Consider the following 12,834-nt stretch of genomic DNA (forward strand, 5'->3'; position numbering starts at 1 on the left):
TAAGCAAACGGCGCCCTCCCGGGGGCTTCCCTGATAGTTCAGCAAGTGAAGAATCCGCCTGCCATGCAGGAGACCCAGGAGAAGTATGTTCGATCTCTGGGTCAGGAAGATCCCCTGGAGGAAGAAATGGCAACTCACTCCAGTATTCTTGCCTGAAAAATCCCATGGACAGAGGCGCCTGGTGGGCTATAGTCCACGGGGTCACAGAGAGTCAGACGCGACTGAAACAATTTAGCAGCACAACCTCCACGGAGACAGTAATAAGACAGAACACCATCAAGAACCCAGAACCTCTCACTTTTTACCCAGAGCCCAGGGTTCATGAGAGCGCTGGAGCCAAGCAGCCTGGGTTCGGACCTGGCTTTTTCCCCTCCTGTGTGCCTTTGGGCAGGTTTCTTGATCTGTCTGGCTTCAAGTTCCTCATCTGTAAAATTAACACAATGATAGCGCTTCCTAGGCTTGTTGCAAAATGAACACCTGTAGAGCATCTCAGTGTCTGGCTCAGAGTAGGCACTCAGTTAATAACAAAAAATATTATCATTACCATTACTTCTACTATCACTTTCTCTTTGCTTTACTGCAAAGCAACTTAACCTCTGTGTCTCACTGCCTTCATCTAGGTAACAATGATAAAACACCCCGAGCTCTCTCATGAGCTTCTTGCTAGAAATACATGAAATGGAAAGCTTCTATAAATATGAGTTATGAGTAAACCACTTAGACATATAAAGCTAAGATCATCGTGAATTTATTTACCGTAAATTCTGTAGTAATAGTTCTCAATCACTGTCCCTGGAGGACAGATGGCAGCAGGCAATGCCTGGAGACATTTTTGGTGCCACAACTGGGGAGATGGTGAGGAGGCACGTGCTTACAGGCATCTAGCAAGCAGAGGCCAGGGAGGCTGCTAAACATCCTACAAACCACAGGACAGCCCCCACTCCAAAATGTCAGCAGCGTCGAGGCTGCGAAACTCTACATAATAAATACAGATTTCTAACATTATAGGGGGCCACTAATAAGACTGCTAGCTGTTTCCAGCCAAACTCTGGTGTTTTTTTTTTTTTAATTTTCATCTGCCTGGCAAAGTCAAATGGCCTGCCATCTCCCCCTAAACCTGTCCACAATCTGGGTCATTTCCTCCTCCTCACCAGCACTCAAGCCTACCTACCCTCTCCAGTTTTTTGTTTCCTTGAACACTGTCAGCTCTACTCAGACTAGGAAATCTAAGAACAGAGCTCAGGTGTCAAAAGCATTTGTTATTATATCATTATTTCATGAAGGCCCCTGAGCAGAAGAGTAAATACAGCAGGCCCCAACGCTATTTATGAAAGGCCAGCTTTCAAGGTCGACCCTCAGCTGGTGTCTAAGAACTTGGATTCCATGAGGGGGTGGAGGGGGGGCGGGATGGGAGGGGGGCGTTCCCACCACCACTAGCTGGGAAGAGTGGAGTACTGTGCCTAAGCTGTTTGCACAGACAATACGGTGAAGCAGAATCCTCGCTTTCCTTCTGGGAGTCTGGAGTTTGGGTACATGCCAGACAGAAGCGCCTATGTAAACAGCCCGCAGGTGAAAACTCTGGGAGTGAAGTCTCTAACGAGCTTCAGCTGGTTGGCAACATTTGACACAGAGGGGGACTCGGAGCAGCCCATGTTGACTTTCTGGGAGAAGACTCTAGAAGCCTGTGCTCAGTTTCCTCAGGACTCTGCCCCATGCGGCTTTTCCCTTTGCTGCTTCTTTATCTTTTCATTATAATAAATTACAGTCATGAAGCCTGGGAGACCCCCTAGAGAATCATCAAACCTAGGAGGGATCTTGGGGACCTCAGGCCCTCTTCTCATTAACAACACTCATGAAAGAGGAAGGGTATTCACATTTTTAATATATTATCTGCTTTAAGAAAACGCAACTTCATCTCTAAAAACATTTACTTTTAATATTTGTATATTTATTTATTTTCGGCTGTTGTGGCTCTTCACTGCTGCACAGGCTTTTCTCTAGTTGTGGCAAGCCGGAGCTGCTCTCTAGTTGCAATGCACAGGCTTCTCGTCGCAGTGGCTTTTCTTGTTGCCAAGGACAGACTCCGGGGCACGCAGGCTTCAGCAGTTGTGCAGCACTTGGGTTCATTAGTTCCAGCTCCCAGGCTCTAAAGCACAGGCTCAGTAGTTGTGGCGCACAGGCTTAGGCGCTCCACAGCAAGTGGGATCTTCCTGGATCGGGGATTGAACCCCTGTCTCCTGCATTGGTAAGCAGATTCTTTACCACTGAGCCACCAGGAAAACCTTCTTAACAACAATTAAAAGGCAGAAGGTCTGACCTCATGTTATTAAATTGGCTCTTCAATTTGACCTTTCTGAGTTAGGTGAGGGCCTGATGACTTTTCTCTGGACCATTTTTTTATGCTCTGATTTTAACCAAGGAGGTAATTTTATCCAAAGGTCAAGATCTGAACTGTACTGGATAGTGGAGAGATGACAGGTTTGTACATAATTTCAAATATTTCTTCCAACTATGAACAACTCCATTTTGTAGCAATAATAACTGTTTCACATCACTCAAAATTATCTTTAAAGAATGAAAAATAAACATTTTAAAATAATCAGGCCCACCACCAGGGTTCTCTATGAAGCTACTTACAAAGGATATGCTTCAGCAAGAAACCTGTGGCGGATTCATTTTGATATTTGGCAAAACTAATATAATTATGTAAAGTTTAAAAATAAAATAAAACTTAAAAAAATTAATTAATTAATTAATTAAAAAAAAGAAAATAATTCCAGAAGGATAAGCTAAAATGCAAAACCAGAATGGTGAGCAAATAAAATGCTAAATGCAATGCACCACACACATGCATATGAACACATACACAAACTCGGTATGAAACAAGACAAAGTAAAAATACCCGACAAAAAGACAAGAGGGTAGTATGAGAATAAAGCATTCGGAGGTCCTCTGTTCTTCAGGAGAAAGGTTAAGACATTATTGAATTTTTAACTGTGTGTAAATACATGTGATAAAACCCTAAGGGTAACCACAAAGATATATAGCACATAAATTTAAATCCTATAAAAGAGAAAAATCAAATTTTTTAAAAGTGCCAAAACTCTAACAATAAAATTAAAACCGGAAAGAGAACAAAAAGGAAAAAAGCAGCATAGAATAAATAGCAGCATAGAAAATAAAAAGCACAAAGAGAATAAAAGCAAATATAGCAAATAAAAGCAAAAGAGAATAAAAAGCAGCATAGAAATTTAACAGTTGGGAGAAACAATTCAATAATCACAAAACTGTAAATGGGTTACATCTGCTGGCAAAACAATCAATATACAGTCATATTTTTAAACTTCACTATAAAAATAGCAATCTCAAAATGAGACAAAATATACTTTAAAAATAAAGGCATTATTAAGAATAGAGACACTACATAGTGATAAAGACTCAATTCACCAAAAAGGCATCGTCTTAAACGTAAAGTTTTTAAAATATGTGTGTGTGTGTATGTGTGTACATCTATATGGAAAGAGAGAAAGGGAGAGAGAGAGATTGTGTGCAGATGCAAAATTGATGACAGGGAAAACTGGCATATTTACCAATATAGTGAGAGATTTCTATACCCCTCTCCCATTCATTGCTAGGCAGACACAAAATGAGTAACTATATTAAATATGTGAAATATGAAATATGTGACCATAACACTATTAAAGTCTTCACACAGGGCTGGTATTCAACCTCTCTAACAACCAGTAAGTACATCGTGGGCACCCAAGAATCAAAACGGGTCTCAGAGCCGGCCCAGCCATGAACCACTGGCAGGACTCACCAGTGTGAACCTAGGATCACCAGTCTGCCTCTAATGCAGGAAAAAGTAGGAGGCCAACATGTCCCATAAGGAATGACAGCAGAATCATACAAAGCAAGGAAAAAACTGTCTCAGCTATAACAGCAACTCTTCCTACGTGGATCCTGCCCTATGGGATACAGCTTCCCTGAGGACGCCTGCTTTGGAGCCCAGATGTAGTAAGAAAAGGAAACAGCACGAAACTGGGGTGGATGAGAGGGAAGAGGAAGAAGGAAAGAGAGAAAGACTGTAACCTAGCCTGGGATCTGCCATCACATACTAAACACGAGAAACATTGCTAACACTGCAATGAGCTCCAGGAAGAAAGGGCATGGAGCAGGGGGCCCAGGAGCCACGTGTTCTGCACAGAAAGGTTTCCAGGGCAAAGGAACAACAGAGACAAATGCAGCTTGAGGACACTTGAGCCAGGCACAGCTTTGAAAACTGGATCAAACCAGACCTACTCATGAAGGGATGGGGCCTCAGGAAGGGTGAGATGGAGCTACTCAGACAAAAATAGGAATTGGTGTATGTACAGCTACATTGTGCTGTGTTCCCCCCAAACTAAAATGTTAACAGATTTGTTTAGGGAAGATCTCCTCCATTGCCTAAAAAATCTGAACTGAAGCCAGCTCCAAATTGCCAAGGGCCTTCCTGTGTAAGTGCTTTAGCTGCCTGAGCACACTTTGCCAGACACATCAGGGAGTTTCTCCCACCATTTTCTTTCCCACCTAGAGCCCCAATCTCAGAAGCCTGAACACCCAAAGCCACTCACTGGATTTCTCTTCTTTTCTTTTTTTTTGGCCACTCTGCACATAATGCAGGACCTTAGTTCCCTAACCAGGGAGCAAACTAGTACTCTTTGCAGTAGAAGCATGGAGTCTTAACCACTGGACCACCAGGTAAGTCCCCTGGGTTTGGTTCTTCAAGGGTGAAGCATGTGGAGTCTCACATACCTAGTCTCCATTTTTATTTCTTTCTCCAAAAGAACATCTTAAAACTTACGTTCACTTTATTGTAAGGATTTTGTTTGTTAAAGAGCAATCATGGAAAATGGCACATTGTGTAAAAGAAGGTGAAAACCTGGAATTCTTTTTCCCTTGAATAAAAGTTGTTGGAAATTCCATAATTATTAATAATTTGCAAAAACAATCCTATTTTGATTATCTTTTCAGATGTGGAAAATTAACACATTACTGACCTGGGAATTTTTGTATAAGCAAACACCTGTGGCCATAATACATCTCTGGTCAATAATATGTTAGGAAATTTTCATATCAAATATTTTAAAACTTAGATGATAACATGAGTAAAAACAATTCTACAGTATTTTTTACTAATATTCCAGTTTGAGTGCTGCCAGAAAAACTAACATCTAATGGATAGAGGCATTTTAAGATAGTATCATTTTTACAGGTTGGGGTCAATCTGGACATTTCCTACCTAATAACACCCCTTAAGTATAAATTTGTTAGTGTACGATGAATGCTATTCAACATGAGCTAAAGACATATTCAAGTTTAAATGCTTCTTTTGTTCTCTTGCTATGTCGCTGATATGATGTCTATTCATGGATTCCTCTCCATAGCCACCATCTCGTTCTTAATTCTACCACAATCTTCTTCCCTGTAGCACCTCCATAAACAACTCACAAATGATGCCACTGGTTGCAAAACATCAAATTTATGATTAAAAAAAAAGATGGTGAATTAGAGCAAGTAAATGGGGAATGCTCTTCAGAAAGGAGGCTTACGAGAGCCGCTGGTAGATCATATAAAAGCGAAAAATGGATTATGATAATGCAGGCCTCCTGTACATGACATACAAGCCCAGCTGAAAGGAGGTACAGAAAGCAAACCCCTGGCTCTCTAAAGGGCAGTCAATAACCTAACGATTTACCAAATTCTCTTTCTGGCTGGAAGGGTCAAAAACCTGCCACCCTCTGATTTACTTCCTCGGCGGGACTCCATTGTAACCTCCATCATGTGTTTACAAAAGAAGGCAGGATCAAAGGGATTACATGGTAAACCGACCACACTATGAAATGCTTATCAGCTATTGGAACATGTCACCTAGATTTTGAATTATTGTGTAAAAGGTGAGAAATTAATACACACACTCACACACACACACACACACACACACACATCCCTAGATGCTGTTGAGAAAAATACAAGCTGGTGGAGAAGAGTCTGTGCCTATGCTGTTGCCAATACTGATGGTAGGAATGGACAAACAGGGGCGCTCGTGCGGCTGGGCAGCTCTGTGATCTGCGCTCAGGGACACTGAAAGGCACGGTGACCAGAGCCAAGAGGAACACATGCAGAACTGGGACTCAAGTATCTGAGGCACTGCCACAGTCTAAAAGATATTAAAAACACCAGTGTGGGAAGGAGAGGGTGGGGCGAATTGGGAGATTAGGACTGACACATATACACAACCATGTGTAAAACAGATAGCCAGTGGGAAGCTGCTGTATAACACAGGGAGCTCAGATCAGTGCCCTGTGACAACCTAGAGGGAGAGGATGCAGTGTGGGGCTGGGAGGAAGGCTCAAGGGGGAGAGGATACATGTAAACATACAGCTGAGTCACACTGTTGTACAGCAGAAACGCATTGCAAAGCAATTATCCTCTAATCAAAAATCAATAAAATAAAAAACATTAATATTTAAAACAAAGTTCATAGAAAAACAGAACATTAAAAACACAAGAATGATCACATTATCTTCCATTGCTAAAAATAATAATAAATATAATTCCTATGATAAATGCTCTGTATCCATAAAAATAATTATTTGAAGCCTAAAGATGGGGGGGGCATAAAATAATTCTATATTTTGGAAATATCTATGCAAACCTAAAAATGTGATATTATATCCAGTTGTGAATTTTTTTATAAAAATGTTATAGTCACAGAAAAATTATGGCCAAGAAAATCAAATAAATTGTAGGAAACTAAGAAGATGAAAAAAAGCCACCACTGGCAGATTGGTGTAGACTTCACCTGCATGTTACCGCCCCCCCCAGGCTCAGGGCAGACATCACTAATTCACACCATTCTTCCTGAAGGGAAGTCTAACCACAAAACAGATCAACTCTTCTTTAAACGCACTTTTTTATGGCTATTGATTAAACAAAAATACAATAATAATTAAACGAAAATACAATAGGTCATTACATTGCCACTGTGTTCAGTGCCATGGATGAAGAGAAAGATGTGCAGCTTTAACCCTTTTCCATCACAGGTTAATGGTACAGGGGAAAAAAGAGGGAGTTTGTGAAAGGTCTGGATGAAGTGCTCTATTTTTTAAAGAAATATAGTTATTACCTTCCATATATTTGACTCAAGTGGCAAGCCAAGCACTTCCCACACAAAGTCCAGTGGAAATATTTTTCAAATGTACCTAAATACAAGTACAATAAATATCCATACATACAGAGAGAATGTCAGTTGTTTAAAAACACAGAATGTAGAGAAGAAAGATTAAAGACACCTAAGTTGATGGTCAACAGAACAGAGTCAGAACTGTCGAGCACATATAAGGGGGCTCTGGAACTGTCACCAGGGTCAACATTGTATTAGATGAACCAGCCGACTCCTCAGGCTATTTCTTTCCCTTCTCATTTACTTCCCATTCAGAGCAGGAGCGGTAATCACCCTGGAAGTAGAGGTAATCACCCAGTAGACACTGGGCCTATCTCTAAATAAAGTGAATGACCAGCTTGTGGACAAATCCTGTCTTGAGGTCTGAGACAAGGAGAACAGGCCTTGATGTGGACACTGGGTTGGTGAGTTAAATATGCTAAAGCACTTAATCCAGCCCTCCTTGCCTTTGCTTGTTTGTTTATGTCTTGTTTGTTTGTTCCAAGAATGAGGGATTCTCCATCTTAGCTGGTCCTATCTGGCCACCTTAAGGATGCTGGCCCGCTGACTCCACTGGCAACCCACAGCACCCAGAGAAGGCCACCGTCAGCATTCACACTCTAGTAAGACCTGCTAGGGAAGCAACCATCCCAACTACAGTGGAGATATACCTACACCATACCGAAATCCATCCTGAATATTCACTGGAGGGACTGATGCTGAGGCTGAAGCTCCAATACTCTGGCCACCTGATGCGAAGAGCTGACTCACTGGAAAAGACCCTGATGCTGGGAAAGACTGAGAAAAGGACAACAGAGGATGAGATGGTTGGATGGCATTACCTACTCAATGGACAGGAGTTTGAGCAAGCTCCAGGAGATGGTGAAGGACAGGGAGGCCTGGCATGCTGCAGTCCAGGGGGTTGCAAAGAGTTAGACAAGACTGAGTGACTGAACAACAACACCACCACCCTTCAGCCTCCTCCTCAATCATAAAAATAGACAGACAGACATCAAATCCCAACTGGGTAAGATAATCCAACAGTAAGAAAGAAAAGAACAAAAATGTAAATGTGAGGGAGACAGTGTGTGTGTGAACAGAAGAGAACCCAGCAAGCCCTGAAGGAAACACAATTTATGCATGAGGACTCTGAAAATCATTCAAGAGGCTATAATATCACAGTATGCTGAATATTACAACATAATCAAGTTATATCAACAAAAAACAAATTATTAAGGAAAAAAGAGAAACCAAAAACACCAAATAGCTACTAGAAAATCAACAAATAAAAATTTACTCATTGAAATTAGTGACTCACATTGGCCGGGGATGAAGGGACTGAGTTGGCTACAAAGGGTCAACCGGAGAGAATTTTGAAGTGATCTTCAGCTCTAAAGGAAAACTAGGTGCCCAGCAGCACTTAGCAAAAGAAAACTCTAACATGCCCGAGTGAGATTTCAGAATTCTAAAAATAAAGAAAATCAGTAGAAATCCTTAGGGGTAGAGGGGAAAGTTTGCCTACAAAGTTATAATATCACCAGTTTTATGAGCAAAAGTATGGCTTTGAAATTTTGAAGGTAAACGATTTTATCAATACAGCCTTGCTGGCTCAGACAGTAAAAAATCTGCCTCTGAGGCAGGAGACCTAGCTTTGATCCCTGGGTTGGGAAGATCCCCTGGAGGAGGGCATGGCAACCCACTCCAGTATTCTTGCCTGGAGAATCCCCATGGACAGAGGAGCCTGGCAGGGTACAGTCCACGGCATCACAAAGAGTCAAACAAGACTGAGCGACTTTCACTTCACTCACTCAAGCTATGAGACAAAAATAGGACATTTTCAGTGAAGCCAACTCAAGTTTGCAATCAATGTACTCTGTTTTTCAAATATTAAAACAGGACATTTTCTACGAAAACAATAAAATTTGAATGTGAATGTGAAAGTCGCTCAGTCGTGTCTGACTCTTTGCAGCCCCATAGACTGTATAGTCCATGGAATTCCCCAGGCCAGAATACTGGAGTGGGCAGCCTTTCCCTTCCCCAGGGGATCTTCCCAACCCAGGAGTCAAACCCAGGTCTCCCATATTGCAGGCAGATTCTTTACCAGCTGAGCCACAAGGGAAGCCCAACAATAAAATTTAAGATACACCAAATTCAATGGCAGCTAAAAATGTGTTTTTTAAAACCCTGACAGGAGCTCACAGTAAACAATGCATCTTACCCCACAACCCAGTATACACACAGGTGTATACAAGACGGAAGTGTCCAAACAATATGACATCCGTCCTGTCTGATGATCTCTAACATTTTCTACTTTGTTCTAGCATATTCCGTCAGCCTTTTTTGTTTAATGTGGGTCCCAGCCCACTAAATCAATATCCTGGCCCAGGAATGGATCCAATCCACAGCTTGAAAAACACAGAACTTAAAGAAGCAAGAAAAAATAAATTAAAAATCACTAAAAAAAAAAAAAGTGAGGATCCACTCAACCTCAAAGTGTGGGGTACTCTGGTGACTTCCAGGATTTAAAGGCACAGAATCACATGGTTGGAGAGGACTCCTGAAATGCCAACTGATTTTTTTTTCTCCCAGTATTTTCCCTCTGTCTCCCCAAACTCTTGCTCACTCTCATTCATTCCAGAGTTCACAGTCTCACTGGCAGATGACAGGAAGAAAACAGAAAGGGCCGGCTAGTCTCTGCTTTTGTATTACCTGATTTCTGAGATAATTAAGGAGATGATGCTAGGTGGCCCTTGAGGGGGAAAATAATCACGGAGAGAAGAGCACCCTTAAGAGAACCTCAGGGCTTCCCTGGTGGCTCAATGGTAAAGAATCTGCCGGCTGATGCAGGAGACACGGTTCAATCCCTGATCTGGGAGAGTCCCACGTGCTACGGAGCAACTAAGACCGTGGGCCACAACTAGTGAGCCTGTGCTCTAGAGCCCGTGAGCCGCCAACTCTACTGAGGCCACCGCCGCAGCTACTGAAGCCCATGCGCCCTAGAGCCTGTGCTCAGCAGCAAGAGAAGCCACTACAAACAGAAGCCCGTGCACCACAACAAGAGAGCAGCTCCCGCCTGCTGCAACTAAAGAAAACACCCAGCAGCAACGAAGACCCTACGCAGCAGCCATAAATAAAGAGAATTCATTCAGATGACGAGGGGAAGGGAACACATAGAACAGAGAGGGAACTATGCACCCAGGCCCGGCTCAGAGCCCCCAAGTCCAGGCAGAAAGGGCCACAGGCAGCCCTGAGAGCCAGTGGCCTCTGGAGTCTGGGGCCACAGTGGCCCAGTGTGTTCTTCCAGACAGGACACAGAGCCACTGGAACCAAGAAGGCTGAGGACAAAGGAACACGAGACATCTTGGGGGTGACCTGTGTGAGCCTGGCCTTGAGAACCAGGTCATAAGGACCACTAAGGTCCTGGCAACAACTTCCCAGTAATTTAGCCACAATCGCAGGGAAAGGGGGATGAAATCACACATTTATTTAACACTGGGTTTTCATCACCCCACCAGAGTGAGGACGTGAGTAGAAATTAAGTCATCATAGGAAATTAAAGTCACATTTCTGGTACATTTTAGTTCTGGACTGGGACTTAATTATATTTCCTTCTTACTGAACCAAACTACAAATATATCTATTCTCCCAGGAAGATTATTTATAAAACCTAACTTCCAGTGTTGTTTTATAAGATTTAATTTTGCAGGGTCAATCTATAAACAAAGCACAGAAAACTTAATTATAATTATTGCATAAATATTAATATTAAAAAGTTTTAATTGCTTAAATGGTAAATATCAATCAATAAACACCAAAACTTTTCCTCAATAATTTTGAAGAGTTTAAAGGGATCCTGAGTCCAAAAATATTGAGAATCATTGGTTCAAACTACTATTAGTGAAATTTTGTCACTTTAAGCCATAAACATTCTAATCAACAAAACTATTTACTGGACTGAATAAAAGTTACACATTCAAGAATTCTGGGTTTGTTTGGGATTTTTTGGCCATGCCATGTGGCATGTGGGATCCTAGTTCACAACCAGAGATCAAACTTGCACCCCTTGCATTGGAAGTGCAGGGTCTTAACCACTGGACTGCCAGGGAAGTCCAAGAATTCTGGTTTTAGACCAACTTTTGCCTGCCCATGAAATCCAGAAAATTCAGACAAGAAAAACAGTTTGAATGATTTACTCAACTGAAAAAAAAAACTTAATGACTTTCATCTGAATTTTCAGATTCTAAATTAGTGATGTTCAACTTAATATAATGGTGCTTATTAATTATTTGAAAATATTTCAATCAGTTCAGTCGCTCACTTGTATCTGACTCTTTACGATGCCATGGACTACAGTACACCAGGCCTCCCTATCCATAACCACCTCCAGAGCTTGCTCAAACCCCTGTCCATCAAGTCAGTGATGCCATCCAACCATCTCATCCTCTGTCGTCCCCTTCTCCTCCTGCCTTCAATCTTTCCCAGCATCAGGGTCTTTTCCAATGAGTCAGTTCTTTGCATCAGGTGGCAAAAGTATTGGAGCTTCAGCATCAGTCCTTCCAATGAATATTCAGGACTGATTTCCTTTAGAATTGACTGGTTTGATCTCCTTGCAGTCCAAGGGACTCTCAAGAGTGTTCTCCAACACCATAGTTCAAAAGTATCAATTCTTTGGTGCTTGGCTTTCTTTATGGCACTCTGCATTCAGATGGGTATATCTTTCCTCTTCTCCTTTGCCTTTTGCTTCTCTTCTTTTCTCAGCTATTTGTAAGGCCTCCTCAGACAACCAATTTGCCATTTTGCATCCCTTTTTCTTGGGGATGGTCTTGATCACTGCCTCCTGTACAATGTCATGAAACTCCATCCACAGTTCTTCAGGCACTCTGTCTATCAGATCTAATCCCTGAATCTGTTTGTCACTTCCACTGTATAATCATAAGGGCTTTGATTTAGGTCATACCTGAATGGTCTAGTGGTTTTCCCTACTTTCTTCAATTTCAGTCTGAATTTGGCAATAAGGAGTTCATGATCTGAGCCACAGTCAGCTCCCGGTCTTGTTTTTGCTAACTGTATAGAGCTCCTGGAGACACTCTGACCGGGAGCTGACTGTATAAAGCTTCAATATTTTCAATGGTTAATATTAAATGATTTAGACTTTAATTATCTTATTGAGGATTTGATTTTAAAATAACTGATTTTTTCTCTTACTTCATACCTCAAAGCCCCACCCCCACAGCCTCTACGTTCACTTGTCTTTTCTGGACTCTGAATAACTTGCTAGCTTCATTCTAAAGCTACAGATGCTTCCTCTATCAAAAGCTTACAAAGATACTCCGGCATCAATACCACAATAGCACTGTGCAGACAGAATAAAGACAATGCCATCCTTTCCATTAAAACTGAGGGAAAATCCAGACTACGTGGGAAAAGCCATGGAAAAATGGAATTTTTTATTTGAAAGAGAAATTGCTTCTGCTGACAACAAAAATATTAAATTTTAATAAGTTATACTAATTAAGTTTATGGCCCCTTATTCCCCCTTATTATCTTCAGCCTGTACATAAATTATTTAGTTGACCCTGAACAACATGAGTTTGAACTGTTCAGGCTGACTCATACATATATTTTTTCCA

The 12,834-nt window shown here is 41.6% G+C and overlaps 1 protein-coding gene and 1 long non-coding RNA gene across 3 annotated transcripts in view; one reads left to right on the forward strand and one right to left on the reverse strand.

Annotated features, from left to right (window-relative positions):
• The window catches only part of NEBL (nebulette), a 377,813-nt gene that overhangs the window by 242,535 nt on the left and 122,444 nt on the right, over positions 1 to 12,834 (reverse strand). The window lies entirely within an intron of this gene.
• The window catches only part of LOC129625408 (uncharacterized), a 50,632-nt gene that overhangs the window by 23,276 nt on the left and 14,522 nt on the right, over positions 1 to 12,834 (forward strand). The window contains exons 3-4 of the long non-coding RNA XR_008701427.1: positions 3,716 to 3,743; positions 4,663 to 4,740. This is a non-coding gene — a long non-coding RNA (uncharacterized LOC129625408). The remainder of the gene's footprint in view (positions 1 to 3,715; positions 3,744 to 4,662; positions 4,741 to 12,834) is intronic.

Source organism: Bubalus kerabau, chromosome 13 (assembly GCF_029407905.1).
Source record: "Bubalus kerabau isolate K-KA32 ecotype Philippines breed swamp buffalo chromosome 13, PCC_UOA_SB_1v2, whole genome shotgun sequence".
NCBI lineage: Eukaryota > Metazoa > Chordata > Mammalia > Artiodactyla > Bovidae > Bubalus > Bubalus kerabau.